We start from the raw sequence: 27,647 nt of genomic DNA, 5'->3' as shown, positions 1-27,647 counted from the left end.
TGACACTAAAGTACCATAACCAGGAAAGGAAGGCAGAGACTGAGCTGGGTTAAACAACAAAACCACAAACAATTGTCCTAGGCACAATATTTTGCCTTCATTTAATACTCTCTGTGGCAATCTATGAGCTGCAGGAGGGTTATATCCAGCTTATATCCCTGTTGGAGGTGGCACTAGTTCAGTGGGTTAATGTTTGTGCTCCTGCAAAACTACAGACACTGTGACCTTTTAAAATCATTCATTATTAACTTAGAGAGCTTTACTTGCTCTTTTGAAATACTAGAATCAAATCCCTCATATCTGTACTTTTTACAAGCCATGAAAATGCAAATTTCTGGGATGCCTGCTGAAATCCATGCTAACAGGTGTTAGGAATATTGTTTTATGAGGTACAACACCTTGCATAGGTTAGTTTGTGGAGTTCATCTGCTGCCCCTCACTTGTCATAGTATCTAGCATGAAATTCCACACATGCCTTTTATTTAGGAAAGAACACAGAAGTGTGTTATCTTATTCCTCTGGAATTTTCCACAGTTATTTAGCATGTTAGTTTAAGCATAATTGGTTAGTGGGCACTTGAAATCTATATCTTAGCTGTGCTTATTTACATCAGGCTAAAAGTAGTTCATTTCAGTTGAGGTAAATGTGAAGCATTAGATTGCAAACGTACCTAATCCATCTCTCCTCCCCCATGACTAGAAATCCTGTGGTTAAAATAACACAGCCTCTATTCAGAGCACAAACTTAGAGCCGCGAGCAGGAGCAGGCTCAGGATTTAAACAACTCTCAGCAGATGAATCTGTTCACGGGTCTCTCTCGGGTTTGTTTTTCATCCTACTTTTGATCCATGAGAGGAAGCCAGGCTCTCTCCTCTGGGCAAGCAAGGTAAAGATTTTCTGCATTCTCTATACGGTTGCATGCACTTGTAAAGGAGCTTATAAACATGATTGCAAAAGGGCTGTGGCAAAAGCAATTGTAAAAATGTTGCTGTTATAGAGCAAGGAGTGTTTGGCAAATGGCTTTACAATCTTGAAATGTTAGTCTGGTCTCCTGGCTATTTCCACACGACAGTGAAAGGATGAAATGATAAATCTTGCACAGAGAAGCAAGGAGCAGTGATTCTCCATCACACACCAGAGAAGCTGAGCCTGTAGGAAACAGCAAACCTGGGAGCTGCTGTCATCCAGCCAGGCTACAGCAGAGCTGGCATTTTGCTAAGTGCCAGGTGTAGTCCCTCCTGGGTTTGTCCAGCTGCTGTAATCCCGTTTGGGAGCTGAGGCTGTGCTGGAGGATGGCACTGGGTCTGTTTACTGAGGATATGCTAATGCTGCTCCAGCGTGACTCTTACAGGAACGGCGGATCCAAGCGTGCTTTCAGGAATGTTTGGATGCGGCGTGCCAGATAACTAACTGCTTTTCTTTCCTCTTACTGCTTTCCAAGGCGCAGGGGATGTAGAAAAGCATCATCTTTCCTTGAATAGTTATTCTATTTGAAATCCAGGAAGCAAGCGTGCTGTCTGTGCTAACGCCCGTGGAGCTGCACTCGCAGCGCCAGGGTCTGTTAACTCTGCCAGCCCTGCGCCGCTGCTCACGGGGGATGCCGAGCGCCTCATCAGCCCTCCTGCACCGCGATGTTCAAACACAGACGGTGGCACTGCTGGGGGGAATATGGTAACACCCTAACTCACATTTTTGCTTAATTTAAAATAATGCTGCCCCTCCCTGCCCCAAGGCACGGGACAGTATGATTGTGTTTTGGGGGCAGGCACTCTCTCCTTCCATCGGGGTAGCACAAACAAATGCTGCTCCAGGTGCTACCTTCCAGTACTGGAGAAATCCTTGTTTTGCACACAGAGATGCTCACTTTCCCCTTCCTCTGCTTTCCATTCCTTTTTTCCTTGGCTGATTTCCCATTGTCCTGTGTGCAGTCACTGGCCACCCCGGTCCCCAGTGTCCCACAGCCGTCACTCCCCATGGCAGCGTGCTCCCCACTCCTGCTCTGCCAGAGGAAAGGGGACACACCAGCTCCTCTCAGCACGGAGCTGTCGTGCTGTGGGGAAGCTTCTTGACTGGAAAAGGTGCCCTGGTCCCTTGAGCCAACAGTGCTGCTTTGTCCTGGGGGAGAAATGCAGCGTTATCACTTGGGTGCCCGGCTCAGAGAGGGACAAGCAGGGCTGCGAGGAACACAAACACACCTCTTTTCCTGATTCTCTGAGCACACCGCGGCAGAGAGGCAGCTCAGAGAGAGAACATGTGCAAAACAAAGAAATGCGGTCAGGCAGGAACTATAAAATTCCAATATAGAAAGTGGAGCTGATGTCATTTTAACGTCCTAAGCAGTGCCAAGAATTCTAAGCTCTGTATCAAGATTCAGTGCAAAACCCCCACAAACTCACCAGTTGTTCTTGTGGAAAAATTAACTTTTATGGAAAATATGCATGGGAACATGCCAGAGGAGTGTGTTGTTTTATTTCTTTTATTAATTTTGAATACATTAGTTCAGAGAGCAATCCTATTTTAGCATCAGCTGCCTCTATCCAAGAAGCAGAAGCTCACACACACAGCTCACAAATACTGGAGGCGAGGGAGCTGTGTTTTCCTCTGTGATCAGTTGTTAGATGGAAAGAGCTGCTCGAGTAGGAAGGGTGTGGGAAGGCTCAGTGGGATGACTGACTTAAAGCTTTTTTCCTGGTGACATATCTGAATCATGATCAGATGCACCTGAATGGAGCAGCATCATCAGCTATTATAATGCTGAGTGCGTCAGAGGTGGGATTGCTGCAGCTCCTGATAAAGGTCACTCATCTCTGTCCTGCTGCAGGACCGCCTGTGCTGCTGCTTGTAACTTTGTCAGACTTGAAAAGTTTAGACTGAGCTCTTCCAACTTGATTGTCTGCCTTGGGATAAGTTCTTTTCTGGAAAATTTCAGCCAAAACTGTCCAGCCAGCTTTGTGCATTCCAAGAATGAGCATAGGGAAAAAGGAATTGTTGTCCAACTGGAAAAAAAAGAAAGGAAGAAACAGGAGGGGGGAATCTGGTGATCCTTTTTTTGGATAGTTCTTATCCCTCTGTGCTCTGGAGTTGAGATCTGAAATTTGGCAGCTTTCTGTTAGGAATGTGTTTTTTTTTTTTTTAACTTTGTAAATCTCCTCCAATTTGCCTTAGTGATAGCCTTTGAAGGGAGAAAATAGCAACTTCTTAGGGATGTGCTAAGGCTGAGCAGTCAAAATCTGCTGAGATTCCTTCCCACATGAGTGAGCTCAGCCCAGCATCCCAGCAGCTCCCAGTGCTGACCCCAGTGCTCCTGTGCAAACAGTCAGTGCCACCAAGCTCCTGCAGATCCTGGTGCTTCCCCACAGCATGACAGGGACCCAGGCCCTCTCTCTGCAATCTAAGGGTCATCCCAGCTCGAGGAGCAGAATGAAGATGGGCTCTTGGTGTAGTGCTGCTCAGGGCACAGTTGATGGTCAGTGGGAAGGCAGGAAGGGAACAACACTGATTCTTTCCTGTCACAGCTTGGTGACAGACAGGGACCCAGGCAATGCTGGGCTCAGCAAAGACCTGGTACTTGGATGCTAAAGCTGGAGGGTTGCATGGGAATGGTTTGAGGAGTACATGGCACAAATGAGGAGTCAGGGGGCCTGGGAGCAGGTCAGGAAGGTGTATGTCAAGGTGTGAGCCATTAGGAGAGTCCAGGCACAGCAGAGCTTGATATGAAACCTCAGCTGCCCCACCCTTGGTCCCTTTTTGAGAACATGAGTGCTGCCTCAGCCTTGGCTCCAGTCCCACTCTCCCTGCATGGTCTCTGTGCCAGGTCTTGCTGAGGCTCTCCCAGTCTGCAGCCAGTGGCTGTGGGTGCCCCACTGTCTGCACATGCCATAAGGCCCTGCTCCTGATGTCCACTGCTCCCATGGGAGTTGGGGGGAGCTCTGCCTCCAGAATGTCCAGTGTGCCTGGTGATGAACACTCCTGCACAGCCCCATGGCTGTTGGTCACCCTCTGGGGACAGCTGGGATGGGTGACCAAGATTCTGATAAAATAGTGCCTGGTGCAGTCAAGCTGTTGCTGACATGCCTGTCTCTGTTTCCATTTTATTCAAATGGCTAAAGAACCACCACCCTTGACAGAAGTATTAGAAAAACCCAGGTACTACAGGGAAATGTGTCATTGTAGTTCCAAGTTTTGGGAAATTCAGTCATTTTTATTGAGAAGTTGGGAAGAAAATAAAGCCTGAGACTGCACTGAACTCTAAGGGAAAAAAACCCTTCTATAGAATATCTCCAGTGAAAAAAGTTCATCCAGTACCATGGGATAAAGCTGAGACCTCTGGCAAAATATTGTGTGTTCATCTAATTAACAATTGTACCACAACACATAGCACAAAGGAGGCCTAATTCTGGCATCTCTTGCCTCATGGATTTTTCAGTCATAGCAGTATTCTTACAGCCTATTTTTGTAGGCAATGCATATGCAACATTGGAGACAGATGGCAAAATCTCAGTGCTCATTGTGACGTGATTTCCACATCCAAAGGTAGGAGCTGCAGCCTGCTTGTTTCCCCTCCTGCTGCAGTGGCAGGGAAAGGTGGTTTTCCTCACTTCTTTTATGACTATAGACTATGGAGCAACCTGGACAGCCTCTCCCTCCACAGAGACAGGCTGTGAAGTTTTGTCATCTTCATCAGCTCCTGTGAGCCCCGTGCTCTGTGAGACTGCAGAAACAAAGAACAGAAGGACAGGAGCTGTGAGAACAGTGTGAGGAGATCAGAGCTGCCTACAGCCAGCTGTGGAGGGGGGAAGGAGCCCTAGGAAGCTGTGAGATATTGTTGGCCAGGGCTGCAGACAGGGCTTGCCGTGCACTGACAGCCTTGCCTTAGTCAAGGATGTCACAACCAGGAGTTGTAAGGAGGGATTTGCAGGAGAACTGAAACAGAAAAGGAAAAGGAGAGGTGAATACTTATGGGATTCTGCTCTAGGGGTCAAGGTAAAAAATGGACATCACTGAAGTTTTATGCTGAATAAGACTGGAGTGGAGTTGTCAGTTGAAGGAGCAGAGATACTTATTGAGAATGTCCTTGTGGGAGCTGTCACAAAGTAAATAAATCCAGGAGGATGTTGCTCTTACAGCTTTGATGAGATGATTACAAGTAGGGAGCAGCACCATGAATACGGCAGTCAAGTCTGTGCATAAGGTTTCTTGCACAGATCTGAAAGAGCTGCTGCCTCCTCATCTGGCACCCCAGCTGGTCCAGCCAGGTCCTCACACTGCTCACAGCCCAGAGCAAGAGTCAGGTCACCTCGTGAGTGCTAACCCAAAACCTTCATTGCTTGATGAATTGTTTGACCTACTTGAGGCTCAGACTCTACTCAGAGAATCCCAAGCTCTTCCTGCAGTTTTGGCCTGAATTAAACCAGTATGTGTAACATGACTGGTTCAACAATCACAACACTGTGCCTTGGGACTTTGCTGGAAACTAAAGTACATGCAATTAATTCTGTGGTTCCTCAATGAACAAAATGGGTCTTTTGTGTAATATTATTACTCATTTGTTTACAATTGGTTATGAATCATGAATTGTTTTGTCTCAGAAATTAATGCTATTTTTTTTCCCAAATTATCAGGTTTTTACCTACCTTACATACCCTGATGTTTCCACAGATTCTGTGAGCCAAGCCCACTGTCCTGATCCATGCCAGAATCTTGGGTTTCTGAATGTAATTGTAGAGTAAGATTGAGGTCTTCAGATCCTGTGGCTTGAGAGAATCAAAATGACCCAAGACCTGAGAGAAGGTTGCTACTTTCCTGCAATTGCATTTCAAATATAAATATATCTTCATTTTATTCTGCTGTGTAGTGATGTGTGTTAGGGTGAAACATCCAAAAATCTGCTTACAAATGGATGTACAGATTTTGTCTCCTATCAAGGCACAGCCCTTTCCGAGTACTCTTGTAGTGACCATCTTGGTAATCCAAACAGTGTTCTCCTGTGTAAATCAAGTCCTGTTCAATACAGGGAATCTGCCAAGTCTTCAAATGTATCCATGAAATGTGTCACTTGGGCTGTGTGACCTCTACAGAATCCTCCAGTTTCAGGGACACTTTGGAAAAGTGACTAATTTTGTGGTCTAGTGCCTTGCAGCTCAGATACAGAAGGGGATTGAATACACAGTCGTCAGGAAAGAAATACTAATTTCTGGTAAGGCAAAAAGGCCTTACCTTTTTCAAAAGCACAGGTTGAGGAAGATGAGCATTTCAGCCTTTTGCACTGGTGAATTTGGGAAACCCCTACTCAGACACAAATTCACATTGACTGGATAGCACTGCCAAGGTTTGCACCCCTGCTACATATTGGCACAAGGCAGAAATCCCCTTATCAATAACTTCCCTCAGAGAAACAGAATCAAACAAAATGATGTTTGATCCACCTCCGACACCTTTGCTCATAATGGATTGTTTTGGCCTCTTGTATATTTGTAATCAAATGTTGCTGCTTTTCACACACAGTTCGCTGTGTTTAAACTGAGAGGGATCTTGCTTAAATATTTATTTAAACAATAACATCCCTTGAGTTCTTTGTAAATTGCTGTACAAAATTAACCCCAAACACTATTTTAAAAAGTTAATTAAACTGGTTTTCTGCCTGAGCAGGGCTGTGGGCCAGTGCCTCCTTCTACCAGGGCTGAAGATCCTGCAGCTCTGAAAGATCCTCCTGCTCCACAGGACTCATGCACCCAGCCCTCAAATTTTTCCAGCTGCTCCCAGAGTTGCAGAGCAGAGTTTCAGAAGTCATATTGGTTTTGCCCCAGGAACCCAAAAATCCTGTAACTTCCAGGAACAGGATCCTTTCCTGAATGCAGGAAAACTGCTCTGAGAGTTGTCTCTTCCTACTGGTACCTACAGACCATGGCTGAGGCTGGAAACACAGCAATGCCAACCCTATGCAGCTCACAACTCCTGGGCAGCGTGAGGAGGCTGAGGCCGCTGATATTTTTCAATAGTATTTAAATTATTACTTCATAACCTGCAGGTCTGGGAATTTCTGAGCAAAAGACCCTAAAATTACATAAGCCACACAACATACTCTCTGTTATTTGGCTGGAGTCTGCAAATCTAAGGACTCACTATCCCAAATAAAAATATTTTTTATTATATATAAAAGAGAGGATTCAAACTCTTCATTAGCAGGCCATTTTCTTGTATTTAACTTTTGTTAAAGGTGGACTTACACAGAAGTGTAGGTAGCATTAAAGTTATCTCTTAAAAATGTTGCACTAGATTAGCAATATTAAAATGAAGAAGAGCTACAGCCCTTCTTCTGCATTTCTAATTCCACATTCTTCCAGCATCTTGATGAATCAGTTATTGGCTAAATCAGTTATAGTCAACATGGATTTGGATGGAAATTGAGTTACTCACCAGCTAAAGTAAGTGCAAAGAAGATAATTCATTATGCTGCTCCTTAGCTATAATTGAAGCTCATCTCCTCATTTGAGGCTCTGTGTGGGTTTAATCATAGAGCTGAACTGGGGGAAAAATACCAAAGCTTCTCTGAATCATTTTTATTCTTGCTCCAGTTCTTTATCATTAATTACATCAAGACAGATCTCCAAGGAGACAAAGAGTGGTGCCATCAGCCTGCTGGCACTTAGGTCCCCCCAAAACCTTCACTTCTTTTGCTAAGTGCAATGTGTCTTTGCATGGTCCCTCGGGGGAGGAGGAGGCAGGCAGCGTTTTGCTTGAGATCCTTCTTGTTCTGAGTGCAGATTTCCACAGACCAAATAAAAAGGTACAGCCTTTTTAGCGCTAACACTAGAGGTGAAGCTGGGAGATCAATCAGCCTTTTCTCAGCTGAAGAGGATTGCAGAAACAGTTTTGAACATCAGGAGGGTATTGAGCATTACTTTCCTCCCATGGTGAATGCAATATGTGGAACGTGTGCCTCAGACATCCTTTCCTTTTTCCATTTGAATGAGAAAGACCTCCTTGTACTTTTCTCTCCATTAGGCAAGGCCATGTTCAGCAGCATGGATGAAGTACCACAGTTCAATAATTTCAGATCAATACTTCCTTACTTGTCTCTGTTCAGAGGAAGCATATTTTTCTCTCCATGGGTACATAGAGCCTTTATCCAGCTCTTAGCCACCCAGACATCTTGTGTCAGTTTTAGGGTTAATTTCCTCCTTTTAGATTCCTGCCATTATTTCCTCACAGCACCTGGAGTCAGCCTTTGACAGTAAATGTGTCTGAAATAGGATTTCCAGAATAAAGGGGTTTTTAGGTTTTTTGCCTGGACCAGTCAATATGAACAGCCACTTGGTAGCTAGAGAAGAGTTTTTGTCCTCTCCTTCCCAACTTTTGCCCTTCAGCTCTTGCATAGCCACTGGGCCTGGCAGTTCCACTTCAGGGGATCTGAGAATCATGCCTTTGTCCACAATCAGATCAGAAAGTGAAATTATAGAACATTTTAGGGAACTGCATGATCCTGAAACTTGTTTCAGACATGTCCAGGTTGCTTAACTCCAAAAAAATGAAACATTTTATGGTTCAGAAAGGAAACAACTTGTTTCTAGTTTGAACTGAGTGAAAGCCTTTGAGTTCCTCTCAGTTTGATGTTGGTCCATGCCCTCTCTCTTGTGCTGTGGTGTCTCATGAGGGCTCTTGCTCACCCATAGCTGTGTCTGACCAGCTGAGCTGCACACACACCTAACTCACAGCAATCACACTCCTGTGTCTCTCCACTGGAGATAGGAATACCCCTTCCACCAATTTTCTCAAGATCACACACACCTGTAATGGAAGGTATTCACCCAGACAAGGGATTTTGGAAACAAGGACTGCAGCAGGAATCTCATCTTGCTCCTGGGAACCTGATGTAAGACCCTGTAAAATGCAGGACTGAGGAAACCAACCATGTAGCATGACCTGATGCTGTGCCAAAAGAAGCAAGCCACTTATTTCACTGTGTTCTTGCAAGGACTGGAGCTGCCTTCTGGACATGGTAATACTCACTTCCCAACTTTCACTCTACTAGATGTGGAGAAGCAGCTTGAAGTGTGATGCTCCACATCTGTTCTGGCTGTCCTGCCCATAAACCCAGCTGTTTCCTGCAGGGTTGGGGACAACCTGGGCAAGGGGAAAAAGCAGAAACAGGAACTGTGACCACTGTACCAGGCACCTCTACAAAGGTCTCAGATGTTTGTATGGCCAACATGTGCCCTGGTTTAATTCAGCCCTGTTTGTGTGGCTTTGTGAGCAATGAAGCAGCAAAAGTCCCAATGTTTGACTACTGTTATTTATTAGGTAGAATACTGCCCAGCCCTGAGCCTGAACTCTCCAAACCAAAGCCCAGTATATACAGTCCATCTTGCCTCTCTCCAAACATCATCCAGCATCAATCACAGCACTGTAAATTGTTTACACAAAACTGCAGACATCATAACTTATTAAATAACTCTCTTGTTGGTCAGATAAGTAAATATTTCGAAAGACTGTGAACATCGTGGCAGGCTGGAACTGCCCAGACCAGCTCCAAATGGATCCAAGCTAACAGGGGACCATATTTGCCTTGCCTTTGATGTCCCTGCTCCAAACTGGGCTGAGAAGGGATCTGAAAACAAGCCTCCCTAAGGGAAGCTTATGCAGTTTTAAAGATGCTCAACCTTCTGTAGAGATAACAAGAAGAATATGGAAAGAGTTTGCAAAGAAACTATCTTCCTGAAGCAGTAAATTTGCACTTGTGGGAGTCAGACCCTCCCCCTCCTTCTCCATGTCCTCCTCTTTAAACACAAACAAATCAAATGGATGCCAAAAAGTCTCTGCTGCAGAAGGGGTTGAGGGTTCGTTCCTTGGGCCATAGCTGGAGATTGCCGGGGGATTTCTCTCGCTGTTGGTGGAATGGATGGTGGCAGCACCTTCACACAAGCACCTCTCCTTGCAGGCAGCCCTCCCAGGAGCTCTGGCTGCCAGAAGGGGAATGGTGCTGGCTCTGACTCCCACAGTTCCGCTGCCTGCCCATGGTAAGTCTCCGTGCTTTTGCAAACAGACCGTGGCTGTCTGCTGCTATCGGAAACACTCAGAAACATGTTGTTCTGTGAGATACTTGTTTCCAATCATTTCCAACAATTATTTGGGATATTTTTCCTTTCAAGTTCACTGAGTTGTACCAGTTCACCTCCTTTTCAAAGGGATTGTGTTATATGCAGGAATGTGGAGTTGAAAGGACCAGAATTTTTGCAACAGGAATTTGTTTTGGAAGCAATCGAGTTGGAAGGAGAGGAAACGGGCAGCCCACCAAGGGCTTCGGCAGGATTATCCCACCCTTTCAGCAAGCTACAGCCAGGGCAACTCATGAGCTGGGGCTGAGCCTGCTTCTGGTGGGGGTAGGGACAGACAGACTGCTCTCACCAGCAGTTTAATACAGCACAGGATCCAGTCATGTCTCTTGAAAGCTCATCTGAAAATTCCCCTCAGGCACAGACCTCAGTGATGTGAATCAGGGAATCATAGAATATCCTGAGTTGGAAGGGACCCCAAAGATCACTGAGCCCAACTGTGGCAGCCACTGTGAGGTAGGAAGGTTCAGCTGGGTTCAGCTGGCTCTGGGCTGCTGCTGTTGGGTCGCTGGGGGCTGAGGAGGGCACTGGTCTGCTCAGCCCCTGCCAAAGGGCAGGCACACAGTCCATTTCTAGATGAAAACACATGGACTTGAGTCTAACCTGGTGCTGAATCAGTGACTCAGCTGTGAGTTTGGCATTTACTTGTTTGGTGCCTGACTGGCACCTCCTGGCCTGCTTTTTCTTTAGCAAGATTTTAATTCTTAGTCTTTTGAGATACTTCAACACCTCCCATTGCTGGTGCATCTGGGTAGTTTTCTTAAAATAGTGTTTCTTAAAAAAGTGTTTCCTTGCACTGTGTGTATCACTTATTTAATGTCAGAGGCATGTGTGAGGCTGTCCATGTTTGCAAAAACTCAGGGGTTTCATCCCAGGGCTGAATCAAATGCTGCCAACACAGCACAATACAGACATAAATAAAACATAGCTTGTAGAGACCAACTGTCAGTGGTTCTCAGCTCCTCAAATATCCATTTCTGTTTGTGCACAACCATACTTACTGGCCCTCCCGCCTCAATATATTCAGTATAAACTGGTGATTGATTGAGAAAACAGGTTAAGAAAAAGAAAAAACGCAAAAGTAATTTCTTACACAAGTGGGTGCATGTGGAGGGGAGATGGAAAAGGGTGCAGAGGTAACACTGACCTGGTGGGATACAGGGCAGCATGAAAAGGTGTCAATACAGTCAATATGTTCATGTCCCACAGGTGCAGAGAGGTTTCACACCTTGGAGTAAATGTTTCCCAATTCCTAACCTCACATGATAGGAAAAACCAGCATGCAGAAGGAAACACATTCTGGTAACTTGCCAGAAGGAAAGGTGTTATTTTTCAAAAGAGAGCTGGAGACACTCCAGCTCTGGATTCATATCCAACTCGAGCCTCCAGCCACAAATACGAACCTGCACTGATTTAGACACTGCCAAAGAGCCACCACTCTTGTGGGCTGTGTCACACACAGCTGTGTGGCATTGTGACATGTCTGTCACTGAGTGGGGTGTCCCAGTGAGCTGGAGGTACCTGTGGGCACTACTGGAGGAATACCCTCCCACACCTGGAGCCCCAGGGAGGGACTCACTCACACTCTGCAGGACCCCACAGCTCCCAGAGCCCATCTCAGCCCTGTCCCTTCCCTTCTGCTGGGGCTATGGGTGACCCATCTGTTCCAGCAAACCCTGCCAGCCCTGGGTACGTGCCCTGCTCTCTGCTGAGGAGGTGATGTGTTGGCAATCTCTGCTCAAAGCTTTGCTGTAAGATAAGGTACTGTGCAGCTGGCTCTGTGGTAGTGTTCCTATTGACCAGCACCTACAGGAAGCTTGCAGTGGGAGTAAATTTGCCCTTAAATAAGTGCATTTCTTTTCCTATCTTCATTGCAACATGTCACTGTTTTTTCAACCATTAGTGATTTTTACCCCCTCTCTCTTAACAGTGTCTGTGATTTCTGTGTCAGAAGGGGGAGTATTGTCAGATCACATTCTCATGATGGGAGAGGCAGAAAATCCGTTCAGTATATCATGTGACCTTGGCTTGCAACTCCACAAAGGATTTCTTCGAGCCCTGCTCATTATCTCGTTTTATACTTTAAAGAAAAGCGAAAATGCTGGTGACAAATGGCCTCGTTTATCACATTTAATTGCCTGACTATACTTTTAAGCCTCTGAAACACACTTTGGGCCAAAGCACTGGGAAAAGAACATGCCATTTACCCTGGTCTGCTGCCAGGTCACATTAAAAAATGTTCAGGAGGTGTTTTCTAGATCAGTACACGGAGTAGGAGTAAGGGTGTGCACTCTCACCGCAGCATGCTTCCCTCCTGGTTTCTAGCAACCATGACAGTGTCAGCCCTTTCACAAGCAAGCAGCAGAAATGAGCAGAAATGAGAATTCTGAGTGAAACTGTTGGGGGAAGGGTGAAGCCACTAAAAAGTTGTATGTGAAAGGTGTCAAGCCTTCCCTGCTGACTAAGGGATTGCCTAGAATGGGACTATGGGGGTCTCCCTTCATCCCAGAACTAACAACAGAACTAACCATCATTTCAGGGACAGCTTAGGCAATGTGAAAATCAGTGCCGTGCTTGTTGCAGCTATGGCAGGAGCTGTGCTGATTGTAGGTTGTGGAATGACAATTGGAGATAGGGATTGAAAACCCCAGAGATGCAGTTTGGGGGGATGAGTGCACAGCTTTCCCCAGCGTCCTTGAGACAGGCTGGCACTGACTGTGTGAGCCCATGGGTTGTGATGGGTCATGGGCTGCCCCTAATGTGTACCTATAATGTCATACTGCTGCAAAAAACCCCCAAACACCACTGTAAACTACGCAGATAGAAACACAGCCTGTAAGACATCTCTCTTCCCTCAGTTCAGCTCCCCTTGCTAGTGTGAGACTTCACCCAAAGATTTTTCTTCTGGAAGGAGATGGTTCTCCTCAAAAAGGGTGTATATGGGGATGTGCAGGAAGGTAGGCAAAAGAAACTGGGCTTGATTGAAGAACAGAAATCTAAAGAGAGAAAAAAATGTTTTCAATCACATAAAGGGCTGATCAACAAGAAATTTAATAAACTGGTCTCTGTCCCTGCTGCAGATGTCAGCCACATGCTAAAATTTCAGTCAGGGTGTGTACTGGGTCTGGCTGGGAGGGAGTTAAGAAAGACAATACAGATTTAAGGAATGTTTTTAATAGTAAGTGTAGTAAAACACTGAAATACTTTGTCTCAGGAGACTGTGGAGGTTCTGTTATTAAAGATTTTTCAGAACAGGTTGTTATACAGACATCTGTAAGGATTCACCTAGGCATGGGGTGGAATGATGGACTGGAGCCAGCCTGAGTCCCTGGGGACCCTTTGCATGAAATTTTCATCACATTAATGTGAACACAAGACCCTTCTTATAGAGTACCAAAGACACCACCCTGTTTTTTCACAAATCCCTCCAAAAAGGTTTCAGTCTCTACTGAGCCTGTCTCCAGTTTGGAGATGGGAATGTTTTGACTCCTTTCCCCAACCCACTCTGAGACAAAGGGGCCAATGAACCCCAGAGTCACAGAAACCTTCTCTCCCCTCCTGTCCTCTGCCAGCCTGGGACCACTGAGATGGAAAGGGCAGGGGAAGGACCCTTGTTCCAAGTGCTGCTGGAGTTTTGTGCCCTGGGAGAGCCATTCCCACATTGCTGCTCCTTCCCATGGCAGCACGCACAGGATACCCCAAATCCCAGTGCCACCCCACAGCTGCTCACCCCCGGGGACACCAAGGGCCTTCCCAGCCCCCAGCCACCCCCTCTGAACACAGGGGGACCCAGCATGGCATCCTGAGTGAAAGACTGACACAAATCCCACTGTGCTGATTAGCCACCTCTCTAATCCCCATGATGTCAGTGGGGTTTTGCCTGGCAGGATTTGGCCCATGGCCAAAGAGCTCTGGGTTTCATAGGCCTGGCTCTGGCAGGTTATCTATCTCCTGGTGGCAGGAGGAGGCTGCAGGTGTGAGCCTGCAGGAGGAGCCTGAGCTGGTGTTTTAGATACCCAGCAAGATTTACTGCCAAGCTGTGTTCCTCTTTGTGCGAAAGGCGTTTCATGAAGAATGGAAAAAAATCCTACCACACAGTTCATCTTTAACTACACAGCATATACATATATGTATATGGACGTGGGTTTGATTGTATATATGTGTATAAATACATATATATAGTAATTGTACTGTTTTCATAGTTTGTTACAAGCACAGTTTCAGGGGATAAGACAAGGTACATGTGTGGTGGGGGGAGCAAAGGAAGAGACGGAAAGAGAGGAAACTGCTATTGTACACAGCAGCTCTTTTCTAACCCCCATTTTTTACACTGATGGAATGCACCCAGTGACTGTTTCTACTATTTAAGGAAAAAGGTTCCTATACAAAATCCTGTGGTTTTGAAGTGATCCTTTTATAGGCATAAAAAGATTTTTCCATATCCCTCTGTTTGATTTCTTTTCTTTTACTCAGACCTGGCTACTCAAATAGATATTTGCAGAATATCATGCACTGGAATCAGACACTTCATTCCTATTCTTGGTACTGGAGATCAAGTATCCCACCAATTTACCACATAAAGCCATGGGGATGCAAACTGAAGTCAGTTTAGCTGTAGGCAGTGCAAGAGAGAGTTGAATTTTGTCCGGCACCCATCCCAAGGGATCTTGTGCTGGCAGTGACCCATCACAGAATTGAATGTGCTGTATGTTCCACAGCAGGTTTGCCTCTCCCAGGCTTCTCACTGGTGGTGAATATTAATGGTGTTTGTAATCTCATAATTTGGAATAAAAATAACTATATGTTAACCTTGAGTTAATAACACAGGGGTTTAGGCAGCATGTCCTACACAGCAGTTGGATGCAATGCTCAGCCTGGACCTGGAGCAGGGACCTGAACACTCATTTCACATGTCTCAGAAGTGGGAAATGTGGCATTCCCATCTGTTTATCACATTCCCAAAACATGGTGGGCACATCCAGGACAGTGATGTGTGATGGGGCTGTGGTGTGGGGTGCTGGGCTGTGTTTGTGGACTCTCCTGGGCAAGGCTCGTGCAGGCAGCACACACCATGTGCAGGGTCTCGGCTGGGACACAGCCCAAGGGCAGATGCTGAGCTGCTTGGCCCAGCTAAAATCCTGGCATGTGAAGCAGCAAAGCAAACCCTGGAGAATTACAAGCAGATCCTGAGACACCTGAGGGTTCCGTGTCTCTCAGGGAATTGGGCACAAGTGACAACCAAGCTGGGAATCCAAAAGCAGCACCACACAGCTCTGTGCTTTGTGAGGACCAACACAATCTTTAATTTGGTACTCAAGCCTGTACAGTCATATACTGTGCTGGAGGTAGTTTTTCTGCACAAAACTACAAGCCAAGGGATTTACAGAGCTCCAGTAGCTGCTCACTGCCAGATGTCTGTTATCTCATCATATACATATGCTCCACAATGGTGCTGGAACTAATGCTCTCCTGCACCGCCACAGAGACGTGCCTGGTACCACCAGTTTGTGCTGACATAAATAACAACCTGTCCAAGCATCTCCCCTGCAAGTGCTGGGGGAAGGGGCAAGGACATGTGTTCCAGATGGAAATACAGCCAGGGGTTGTGCCCTTGGTGGCTTTGAGTTATGTAACTTTATCTCAATGCAAAAGAGAGGAAGCAATTCCTCCACAAAGTACATCGTATTTGGCTGCCTGCTCACTTACTTTTTATGAATGTAGGAGGACTGGTTATAGGGATGATGACAAAACTACAGCAAAGCAGCTGAGACCCCAGTATATCATAAAAATTAACCTGCTACGTGGCTCCTCCTTGACAGATGAGGTATGCTCACTCATCCCTGCCTTAAAGTTATGTAAATCTCTGACTTCAGAAGAATAAATTTTGGTTTACTCCCACACTGAATGAGTGGGAAATGCTAAAGCTGAATTTTGGATCAGTGGTACAGGTCTCAACTCTACAGGCTTTGAGGACTTTCAATTTAAAAACATCTTTTTGCTGTATATGAGGTCACCACAGAAAATTATGTGATCCACATATGCTTCCAGCTCATCTAGAAGGAATTAGTAAGGCCAGGCTGAAGATATATAGACAGAATGGGGATGAAAAACTAAGTAATGTCTGCCCAGAGAGGGACAAACTCGTGGCACCCTCCCAAATTGTGGGTGGTCTATTGTACATTGCTCTAGTCAATGGGAACATTGCACTCATACATGCAAACCTAATTTGAAAAGACAGTATTTAAACAAACAATGAATATATTGTAACCTCATAATTCATACCCACTGAACCTCAGCTCTGTACTCCAATACATAGTAGTCTTCTCAAATCCTGCAATTTGATTTTAAAAAAGGAATGCTGTGGGTGTTGAATTAGTGTAGAAGTACACAAGACCATTGATGACTCTGTTTTCATCTCCTCAGAGCATAAGGCAAGTAGGTGATTTATTTTTATTGGCACTGCTGGCAGATAAGCTTCCCCTATTACGGAGCTGTCATAGGCTGGGTGGGCTCTGGCTGTCAGTCAGAGCACACCCAGCAGAAAACGCAATTCAGAAATGACATCCTCCTCAAGGATGTGCTGTGGAGGGAGGCTGTGATCCCTGATTCTCCCATGGCACTTGGAAATAGCCAGGAGTGTTCCCAGCCAACAAAGGACTTGGACTGTTGTTGATGTTTGTAAATGTCATGGCACATCACGGGACATCGCAACTGTGCTACAACTGAATGAAAAATGTTCCAATTCAAATAACAGCTCAACCCTGAGACTGAAAAATAGAAATCCTTTACAAAGATGCCAAGATCTGGTGCCACCAACCCCTTTTGCAGAGTGAGGCCACAAAGAGCAAGCTGGAGCATTTTCACTTGGCTGTTGCTCTCCTGGCTTCTACAAAAAGCTGTGATCACCTGAACTCTGGAATTAAGAAGACAAACTTCTGATGGATATTCCCACTCTTGACAAGTTGCAGTTAATTTATCCAGATCCTACCCTTTCCTTGAAGGAGACCTTGATTATCATGCAAATGACATTTTTACCCATTCATCTGAGATCTCAGGAGAGAAAGGAATTTTTTAAATTAAAGATTGCTAAAGAGGTCTAACAAGTCAAAAGACCATGACTAAAAATGGCTGATGAGGGCTGAATGTCAGATTATATTAACAGCCCTGCAGAATTGCTCCATAGCTTTAAATTTCTATGCTGTGGATTTGTGTGTCACACTCACACTTCTTGGACAATGGCAGCCTACTCTGTACTCACTTCTACTGTGGAAACAAGGCAGCTCTCCTGCAGCTTCAAGGCCAACAACAAAGATATCCCAAACAATGGCAAATCACAGCTCCATATGCACATGCACATTCTTTGAGCAGGTCTGAAAGCATTTGCAGTTGGAGAGCAGAGTTACTCAGACTTTTGTGACTGAAAAATTTTCTTCCCAGAACTAGAATTTTGTCACTGTTTTTCTTTAAGTCCCTTGTTGCAGAAAAAGTTTGCTTTTGAACAAGTATTTTGCAGTATATTTTAAAAAGACAGCTGTGATTTAGATCTACAGTTTTTGAAAAACAAAATACCTTAAGAAATTTGAATGTCATTTTTCCATCTTTAGTACCAGGTGCATAACAATTCAAAAAATATCAAAGGGTATTCTTTATATTTAGGGGTCTCTTCACCTTGTTTGTCCATCTCTCTTGTAGCCCCAAAGGCTCAGCCCCTCCTGCCTTTCCTTCCTTACTGAACCAGATCACCAGAGTGGCCCCAGGACCTCAACACCACCATCAGTGGTGCACTCTGCATTTTGGAGAGGGATGAACATCCCCAATGCCCCCCGTGCAGGGAGGAGCTGCACCCTGGGCCACGCATGGGACCTGATGGGACATCCCAGGTCAGACCCTCAGCCATGTGCTCTATCCAGGGCTGCTCCTGTGCTCCTTCTCCTCCCTGTCTCTCAGCCAGAGCTTTGCAAAGGTCTGAGTTTCCTCCAGCTGGCAGCTGGGCATGCTGTTTCCTTGATGAAATCTGTTTGGGAACAGTGAAGATCTGAGGGCTCCCTCAGCCGGAAAATCAGATTTGGCTTACCTGAATGTCAGGTCAGCTGAGCCCGAGTTAATAAACAGCTGGGGATGAAGAGGGACAAACAGTGATGGAGAGGCTCCTGGGAGCCTGTCAGAGTGGTTTCCTGCAGGGTCTGGCCCTTGGGGCTGCCTCATCTGCTGCCTTGAGCCCCCCTGCCCTGCCCTGGCAGCAGCCAGCGCTGGCCTGGCCAGGGGCAGCTGGTGCTGCTCAGAGCCAACTCCTCGCGTGTCCCAAACCCATGGGGACTTCATGGCCTTGGAACACCTCTGCTACAGCAGAGCCACACACTGCCTGGTGCAGATGGACTGACAGCACAACGCCACAAGCCTCCTCTTGGTGGGAAATGCAGCTAAATAATCCAACTTGGTACTTGTCCCTGTCAGTCAGCAGGCCAGGCCCCACTGCTGCTGGGATCCCAGACTCTGGGGACAGGAAAATGGACTGTCCCAGGCTCACCATGCCTGCATCCCCAACCACATAGCCAAGGCCCTCTAAAAATGTCCATAGAGGTGGAACAAAGTGGATTATGGGAGGATTATTTCTGTACAGTAGCTCTGAACATGCTGAGCTGCTTGAGGAGAGCATTCCTGCTCTGTGTGCCCACCTCCCCTGTGAACCCCACTCATCCCCTTTCCCTGGGCATGTCCTGCCCAGTATGGAACCTGAGCACCCCCATACTGAGCTCAGAGCTCCTTTCCAGGGTGGAAGAAAACAAGCAGACTCCTCCCCTGTGCCGTGGGTTGGTTCTCGGCCTGCTGGCACAGGCAGGGCTGTGCCCACACTGTCAGGAAGCTGTGCAGGGAGATATCTTGCTTTGGAAGAGGGGACCAGGATAAAAAATGCAGAAAACTGCTGAAAATGTGACTCCCGGTTACCATGGCTGTAATCCTCCTCACAACACCTCTATGCTGCAGCTGAAAGAAAAGTGGTTCAAGGCAGCCACAGGCTCTGTCATGGGGGTTTCATGGTCTTCAGACAAAATTTGGTGTTGCAAGGGGCATCTCCAGGCATACACTGGTTATGATAGTGCACCTTCCCACAGATGTTTTGGGACCCTGCCATGCCTGGATTTGGACCCCTTCTCCTTCCAAGGCATGGGTACCCCTAGAGCAGAGACCACCCTACTGCATCCTCCACCCCTCCTTTTGGGCCTCTCATCACAAAATGGACACGGTGGGAAGGCACTGCTGGAGGTCCTCTGGGGATTCAGATCACCAGCCCTTACCCTGTTTGCTCATCTCCTTCTAGTCAAAAATGAGATTATTCCCTTCAGCTGCCAGAGGCTGAAAATAAAAATGAGTCAGATCTGATTTTGTATCACTGCAGTCAGACTTTCTGTGCTGTGCAGGGGAAACAAAGAAAGGTGAAATCCCTGTAGGGATGGATTTGCAAAATTCTGCGGGAAATTGGTATTACAGATAATTGTTTCCTGCTGAAGGGATATAACAGAACTTTGCAGAAAAGCTGCCCTTTTCAGCAATATCCACTGCAGCGTACCCAGGCACAAAAGTCTGTCTCTAGCATGAATATGCTCCACTGCACATTTTCCTCCTGCACCTGAAATTGAGTACTGGTTAATTCCACTGGGATCTCCTTTAAAAGAGACATCATAGTGTAAATGATAAACCTGTTAAATTACAAATGAGGTGAAATGGTGGGTGTTTTGGCCTCTGGAGCATCAAGACTTTGATTCTTAATGGTAACTGTTGAGACTTACCAGTTGAAAATGTGAAGAGAAAATTATTGACCATCAGAACAGAATCTCCACTCCTAGGCAGGTTCATGCTGCCAGAAGGCACTTTTTTCCTGTTTGACTGAGCATAAAAAAAGACAATTATAAGCAGTTTCTTCTTTGTATCTTATTCCCAGTATTTTGAGAGTATGTCCTTTTTTCTCCCTGTTGAAGGTACCACATTAAAATAAGTCAGCATTAATTTAAAAAAAATGACAATTAAAGTAGTTCTAGCTTTCATCATTGTAAACAGTGATAGATATGCTTATATATTTAGAAAAAAAAAATTTTTTTCTCTAAGCCAAGACACTACTGGTAGGCTACTCTGAGCTACAGTAGTGTTAATAGTGGATGGGAGAGTGGGTCCTCAGACAAGCTCCTCTTTATTCTTTTACTGATCACCAAAGCAGAATGATGGCACTTGCTGAAGCAGATAATGCCATCCATTGAACGAAGCCCTCTTGCTCAGCTCTCTCTGACAGCTCTAAATTTGAAGCAGCAGAATCTTTGACCAGACAAAAGAAAACTTCTGCTTATAATTATCACAATAAGTCCAAAACCAAGAGCAGTGTGACTGTTTTATTAATAGTGTGCTTTGCTGCTCCCAACCTTTGCAAAATCTGTGTATCTGGCTCTCCAAAAATATTACTGCTTGGACCTATTTCATATGGATCATGAAGGATGAAGACATTCCTGAAAGCTCGCTTGCCAGCTCTGCTGTCCTGCCAGCAGCAGTAACTTGAGAAGGAATCATGGCCCCTTTGAAATATGGATCACAGCAGGGCCAGAGGATGGGGCCCAGACAGACACACATGGAAGGACAGATCTACAGGAGACTAATTTTCTGTCCCACAGTAGCTCTCATCTTCCCTCTTCTGCTGCTCTGCAGTTTTCCTGCTGAGGACACGTGTAGGCAGAGAAGACACCAAATTCCAAATCTTGTCCTTGAAATCTTTTCAGAAACATGCTTCCACATTGGGCTCTTCCCCTGGTTGTGGGAAGAGGTGCCAACTGCAGAAGGCTGGAGCAGGAAGTGGCTCAGATCTCATGTTTTCCTTACACATCTCAGTAATAGCTTTTTGAAGAACTAGAGCACTTTTGCAGAACTGAAGGGTGCTGATGGCATCTGGTTTAACATGATAAACTTTTCTTGTCATCCCAAATTTACTGGCTAGCAGATCAGCTCATCTGTTGGATGGGTATAGTGGCTCCCTGACATCACCAGGAGTGAATGTGTTGCATCGATTAAGCCTTTTACAGCCCAGCTTGGATTTAGGTAAAGAGCAGTAACTGAAGGGCTTAATGAGGAAAACAGCCTGTGCATGTAGAGCTCTACCTGAGATTTATATTTGGAAAGTGCAAGTTTCTGTCACACAGAGCCCTAACTGCTTTATCAGACAAGAGGAGAAACCTGGCAAAGTGCAATGGCCTCAAGGCAAGACATGTGAATGTAGTCAAGATGTCAGAGCACCCAAACATAGTGCAGCAAGGGATGCTGCCATCTCAAATAACCAGTTCCCAGCACTGGGAACTCTGTGCCTCAGTTTGTCATCTACTCAGAGCTTTCTTGGAAGTAAGTGACTTTTTTAAGAGCAAGGGGAATAAGCTGCAGTAGGAGAGAAGCTATGCTCTTTCTCACTCCCTGTAAGTCACTACAATTTAAAACCAGTTTTCTGCAACTATTTCGAGCTCTACCTTGAGAAAAGAGGCACATGGACATACATACTCTGCAGTGTAATAGAGGAGTTGGTTATTGGAGGTTTTTGTACCTTGTTAGGAATGCCTTTAAGCTATTCTTGTATAGATTTCTATTGATAGGCAGTATTAGTGGATTTGAGCCGGGCATCCCATGACCCACCCAGTTTCCACACAAGGAGCAGATGCCAGACCTGACTCCACCATTCTCCATCAGGCACCAATAGCAAGAACAGTGGAGGAGAAAACCCCCATTTTCTATGAAAGGCATCTTCATCACCTCTACTGTGGAGTTAGAGAGTGGGAGGAGGAGAGTGTTACATGGGGGAAATGTACTCAAGCCAGGCTAGTGGCTGCCTCCTCCCTCATCAGCACAAAATCACCTTTGTGCTGTTCTCTTCATGATCTTCTGTCTGCAAAGAGCCCCACAGTGGCTATATCAGCTGGAAAAACCAACATTAGCCACAGTTTGAGCAAGAGCAGCTGTGGCTGCTGAATTCAGAGCTCTGGCACATCCACAGAGTGTCTGGGTGTCCCAAACACAGCACCTCATCTGCAGGGCTGGACAGCACAGACACAGCAGGCAGGCTCTGGTGGCCAAGCCCAAAGATGACAGCACCTAGAGTCAACCTTCTGCAGAAGTCCAGGTTTTTGAAGAGGTTCAGGGAAGGGGCATACAAAGGGGGGAACCTAAGTCCTTAGGCAGCTGTGAATCACTGTCTTGGATTCAGGCACCTAAGTGCTTTTTTGGACCTCATCCCAAACACTTCATTGAGTGAGTGTTGCATTAACAACAGCCCAGTCAGAGGATAAGCAGCAACAGAAATGCTCCAAGCTGCCATTTCAATGCATCCTAGAATGCAAACAAATGATGCTGCAGCAACAGCTGCACTGGGTTATGGTGTCATTGCCCCAGGCTGCTTCCTTCACTTGTACAAGGAATCTCCCCTCAGCAGAACTCCCTTCACTGCAAAACCTTCAGCCCAGTGCAGTCCAGAAACCCATCCAGGCTGGAACCACTGACTTGGTGTTGAAAAGGGTGTGCAGGTCCCACTGTCCATACATCTGACTCTGTTAGAGGGGGAGGTGGCAGGTAGAGAACAGCTTCTTAAAGCAGAATTGTTAGTTCTGTAGGGATTTGTTTGCCTCTATTTTTCAATATGTGGGGTAAGGAGCCCACAAGTTTTGCAGCTCACTCTTCAGCTTCCCTTCTGAAATATGTAAGTAACATGGCTACTACATGATTAGTGGTGCTGCTCATGACCACTAAGTTCATGCTCAGTGGAAGGACAACAGAGGCTGATGGGAATAAAAAAGATAGGGCTGTGTGTGCCATTTTTCACTTTAGGCAAGCATACTCTGACTTTGGAGGGTAGATGTTCAGGTGAACACTGCCTGCAGGGCACAACAAAAGATGGAGCTGAAGTAAGAAGATTCAGTTCTATTTTAACTTTCCCCTTGGAGTGGATGCAGCTTGACTTCTCTGATGTAGGCTGCCTGGCTAGAAGTTGCACATGCAGGGGAGGGTTTAATCTCCTTTCAAACAGCCCTTCATTCAGAGGCTGGCTGGCTGCTTTTCTCCCAGAGCACTCCAGAGCTTGAAAAAAGGATCTCCTTCCAGGTTCAGATCTCTGTCAGGTGAAGGCAGAACTTATGAGGTCTCACATCTAGACAGGGGAATGTGGGACCCTCAGAGCAGGGACTTGCCTGAGGGGATGACTGGGTTTGGGCACAGTGACAATGCAATTAAAGTGTGTGTGTGTGGTGTAAATGTCCCACAGCACCCTGGTCTTTAAACAGCCTGTCTCCTCTGAGGGAAGCCTGCATGATGCTTCTGTATCACAGTGCTGCAATATGCCCAAATGGCAGGGGTGAAGCTTGATCCAGGGAAGGAAGGATGTGATAAAAAAGGCTTCAGTGGTGTCTGTTTCTCATCTGAAGTAGAGAAAATATGGTGAGGTAGAGGTGTAATTTCCGCAGATGAGTCTGGAAGTCCTTTAGTGAATTTGGGGCTGCATAAATTGTGCATAAGGTGACCTCAGAAAAAAACCCTCCTTGTAAAATGCACATGGATGCCTTTTGATTAATCTGAATGAGGCTCTGCTAAAAATAATCTTCTATTATTTTGGTGCTTAGGTCCATTTTCTCTCTGGGGAAGGAAGGAAGGAAGGAAGGAAGGAAGGAAGGAAGGAAGGAAGGAAGGAAGGAAGGAAGGAAGGAAGGAAGGAAGGAAGGAAGGAAGGAAGGAAGGAAGGAAGGAAGGAAGGAAGGAAGGAAGGAAGGAAGGAAGGAAGGAAGGAAGGAAGGAAGGAAGGAAGGAAGGAAGGAAGGAAGGAAGGAAGGAAGGAAGGAAGGAAGGAAGGAAGGAAGGAAGGAAGGAAGGAAGGAAGGAAGGAAGGAAGGAAGGAAGGAAGGAAGGAAGGAAGGAAGGAAGGAAGGAAGGAAGGAAGGAAGGAAGGAAGGAAGGAAGGAAGGGAAATAGAACAATTCACAGCTTGATCAGGAAAGTCTTCTGGTAAGAGCCTGCATTTCTCTATGTCTTCCAAGAAAGATTTCCTTGTAATATCAGTATAAACTTCAACAACATAACTAACAGATTTCAATGACTTTCAAATCCAAATGAAGCCCGGTACACGCTGACATTCTGTGCTGCAATCATTTGCACAGTTGCTGTAACTTAAAAGGTTGTCAAGCAAAACTGTGTTTCTATAATGCTGCTCAGATAAGTTCTGGGTACCAGTACTTTTCCAAAAAAGAATCTCCTTTCCTATCTCTTCAAAAAGCAATTCCAGTGGAGAGCAGATAAGAAATGGGGATGACATCAGTACCTGCAGAAATGTGTGTAAAAGAATAAGAGAGCGAATAAGAGTTAAATTCAAGACTAAAATACACATGCACAGAACAAGTTTATTACTGTGGGGCTGAAACATATCCCCACTCACTGTGCTAAACCTGTCTACAAGCAGGTAGAAAGGAAGGGAAGCAGCTTGGAAAGCCGACTCTGTACAGCAGGGATGCTCTGCACAGCTGTATTTTTCTTTTTCTGGTTTTCCGCATGAAGCAGAGGTGGGTCTGTACCACCCCCACAGATAATAGGACACTCCCTGTGTGATTTCATAGCGTAGCCAGGCATTTGGAAAAGATTTCTCTATGAAGAATGGATTTGAGTCATAATCCTTTGACCCCGTGGCCCATCCGAGACGGCCGGGACATGTCGCTGCTCCCCGATAACGATTTCCGCGGCGTGAGCTGTGCTGGGGCGGGGGCACGTCCCTGGCCTCCCTCCAGAGCCTGGGATCTGTGCAATCTCCAGTGTCAAGATGTGTTTGGATACGGGAAGCCGTGACAGTGCTCTGTATCAGATAGATAACAGGAGCAGCCCCTCGCTCCAGGAGACAGACGCCTGGTGCTGGGTGCTGAGCGGCCGCAGCCCGTCCCTCTGGGGCTCGCTGCCTGCTCTTTAACCCTGCAGGACAGTCACGGCTTCAAGGGGCTGTGTCTTGGAAGAAAAACATAGCTTTCCTGGTTCCAAAATTACAAGCCATTCTCCCATTTTTTTCTTTAACTGAGGAAGACTGTAATTTCAGCTTTTTGGGTGAGGCTCTCTGTGGGAATGTGCTGACATGAAGGGGTCTTGCAAACTCTTGTTGAACTTTTTGAGTGCTCCCGTTACAAACAAGCCTTTCTTCACTCTCTACCCTTGCTACTGTGCTCAGATTCTCTTATTTAAAAACTACCTACTGGAGATGGCTTTCTCTCCTTGATCTCATAAAGCCAGCTCATGTAGATCCACTGGAGGGGGGGGACTATTTCAGAAAAGGCAGTGCTGCCTTTTGAAACTTAAGATTTGAAAACTTACATTAGCACAGCTAAAAGCTGAAATCTGTCAAATAGCTATGAATTCAATCCTTATGGACTAATAGAAACTATGACACAAAGCATTGATAAAAAGAGAGGCTTTATTGTGTATTAAAACACAGTTTCAAGGATGCTCTCCTTTTCCTGGGTAAATCTGCACTCCCCAGGGAAGAGCTGTCTGCAGAGGCTCCACCATGACTGGTGCCCAAAGTATGGCAGTGCTGGGGGAAGGAAGTCACTCACAGTGTTTATCTCCAGCCTCCTGGGGGCAAGCAGGAGGATTGTCATGGCAGTGGCAGGCCCACAGCCCATGGCCACTGATCCAGCTGCCCCTCCTGCTGCACGCCCTCGCCAGCTGCACACAGGACCCTCAGCACCCTGAGCCCCTCTGTATGGCAGTGAGTGGGCCTGGGAGAAGGGAGTAACCTCCTCCAGGGCAGCTTTCCTTTATCTTCCCAGTAATCACAGTCTGACCAAAGTTTTGAAGACTAAACCCTTTCCAGACTCTATTTCTTGATATTTGCTGCTGTAGCTCTAGGTTATTCTGCCATCAGTATATATTTTCCTTTGTTTCTAATAAACCCCAGGGTTTCAGTTGCCTCTTAATAGCAGTGATTTCACAGCCTAGATGTATCAGTGTAAATAAATAAGAATGATTTTATCTGTACTATATCTACCATCTTCAAGCTTATTGTTTATACATGTATGTTCAGGAAAGGGAGGAGACATTCCCAAAAGGCCTCTCTGGTTTCTACATTACTTCACACACCTTTATTACTCTGGCCCTTGTGCTTCTCTTTCCCCAACTTCTCCACTGTTTCAGAGTTTACTCTCCCAAAGAAAGACCTGGTCAGCACCCATTATGTATTTGCAAGTTAAATTATCTGTACTAGTAAGAATATGATTGCAGCTGTTTTGAAGATGAAGTTGACTCTTTTCTTTTTTTTCCCAAGTAAATTTGAAATTTATTTAATGAAAAAGGCAAAGAATTTTTAGCTAAAGCCTGTGCGTAACCTCAGTTTATTTTCAGTCTTCACTGTAACCCCAACATGTCAGTATCTGAGCTTGACACAGTAAATCTGGAGTCACAGCAGGATGGTGCTGAGCTGTAGCCAGATGTTTGATGGAAGGACAGGGTGGAACCCACTGCTTGAATAGACTTATACTGGACATCAGGCATGACCTGGTGGCTGCTGAGCACTCACAACTAAATGTGAGGGCGGCATTTCCACAGACATCATCAACATGTTGTGCTAACTCATGAGTTCTGACCAAAGGCTGCTCTTCTTTCAGCTTATTTGAAGTCTGTTTTCCTTATGCTCTAGTCTGCACAATGATGTTAATGAGATCCACAGCTCCTACTAATTTATTGTTATTACAGAAATCAAGCTAAAACCTGTACCTGCAAAAAGACCTTTTCCCATATGCATGTCTCACTTCCCACTGTCTGTGAGTCTTCCCTCCTCATCAAGTGAAGCTCACATCTCTTGCAGGAATGCCAATGTGGCATTCACAGCTGAGCCTCCATGTGTAGCTTCATGGAGATGGATGGAGCTGCCATAACATCTGCATTGTACCACTCTGTACCCTGGTACATAATGCATATACTATCAAATCTACAGTACATTATTAAGGAAATGCAGGAATTAGTCTTCTCTGAAGTAGAAAGCATTCAAATTTTAACCTAAGAAAAGTAGGATAGATCCAACACCAACATGCCTTGCTACTGCATAACTTTTCTCCTTTTATCTTCCCCTACCTTTGGGGGATGACTCTTCCTCCCCTCATCACCTTGCTGAGAGGCCAGCTGGAGCTTCTAATCCTTCTCAAGAGCTTTTCAGCTGAATGACTGTACAAATATTTCAGTCAAGAAACACCCCTGAAAAACAAGGCTTAGCTGTTCTGCTCCCCAGCTGGGTGACAGGGGTAATTACTGTGATAACTTCCCATTTCTCTTGGGTGTTATGATGAGAAACTCATTAGTTATTTTCTGAGTACCCTGAGCCAAGTCCTTGAATGAAAGAGCTGTAAGGATTGTTTTAACAATATTTAGCACTTCAAAAGTTTTGGAAGCACTACCTAATTTTCCCAAATGTAAACCAGCTAAATTCTGCAGGGTAATTTGTGTGCCACACCCCTCAGCCTTTTTGTCAGTCTTCACAATGTTCAGGAACTCACAC

The 27,647-nt window shown here is 45.7% G+C and overlaps 1 protein-coding gene across 2 annotated transcripts in view; it reads left to right on the top strand.

Moving 5' to 3' along the window:
* The first annotated feature begins 736 nt into the window (after positions 1-736).
* Positions 737-27,647, top strand: part of JCAD (junctional cadherin 5 associated) — a 61,206-nt gene continuing 34,295 nt past the window's right edge. Inside the window, exons 1-2 of one of the 2 annotated variants that reach the window (XM_058022470.1) lie at positions 737-885; positions 9,937-10,015. The gene's annotated coding sequence lies outside the window, so the exon portion shown is untranslated. The remainder of the gene's footprint in view (positions 886-9,936; positions 10,016-27,647) is intronic. The other variant, XM_058022462.1, reaches the window with a different exon arrangement.

The sequence above is a fragment of the Melospiza georgiana genome, chromosome 1 (assembly GCF_028018845.1).
Source record: "Melospiza georgiana isolate bMelGeo1 chromosome 1, bMelGeo1.pri, whole genome shotgun sequence".
Lineage (NCBI taxonomy): Eukaryota > Metazoa > Chordata > Aves > Passeriformes > Passerellidae > Melospiza > Melospiza georgiana.
Note: the sequence above shows the minus strand (reverse complement) of the source record. Positions and strands in the feature narration are given on the sequence as shown.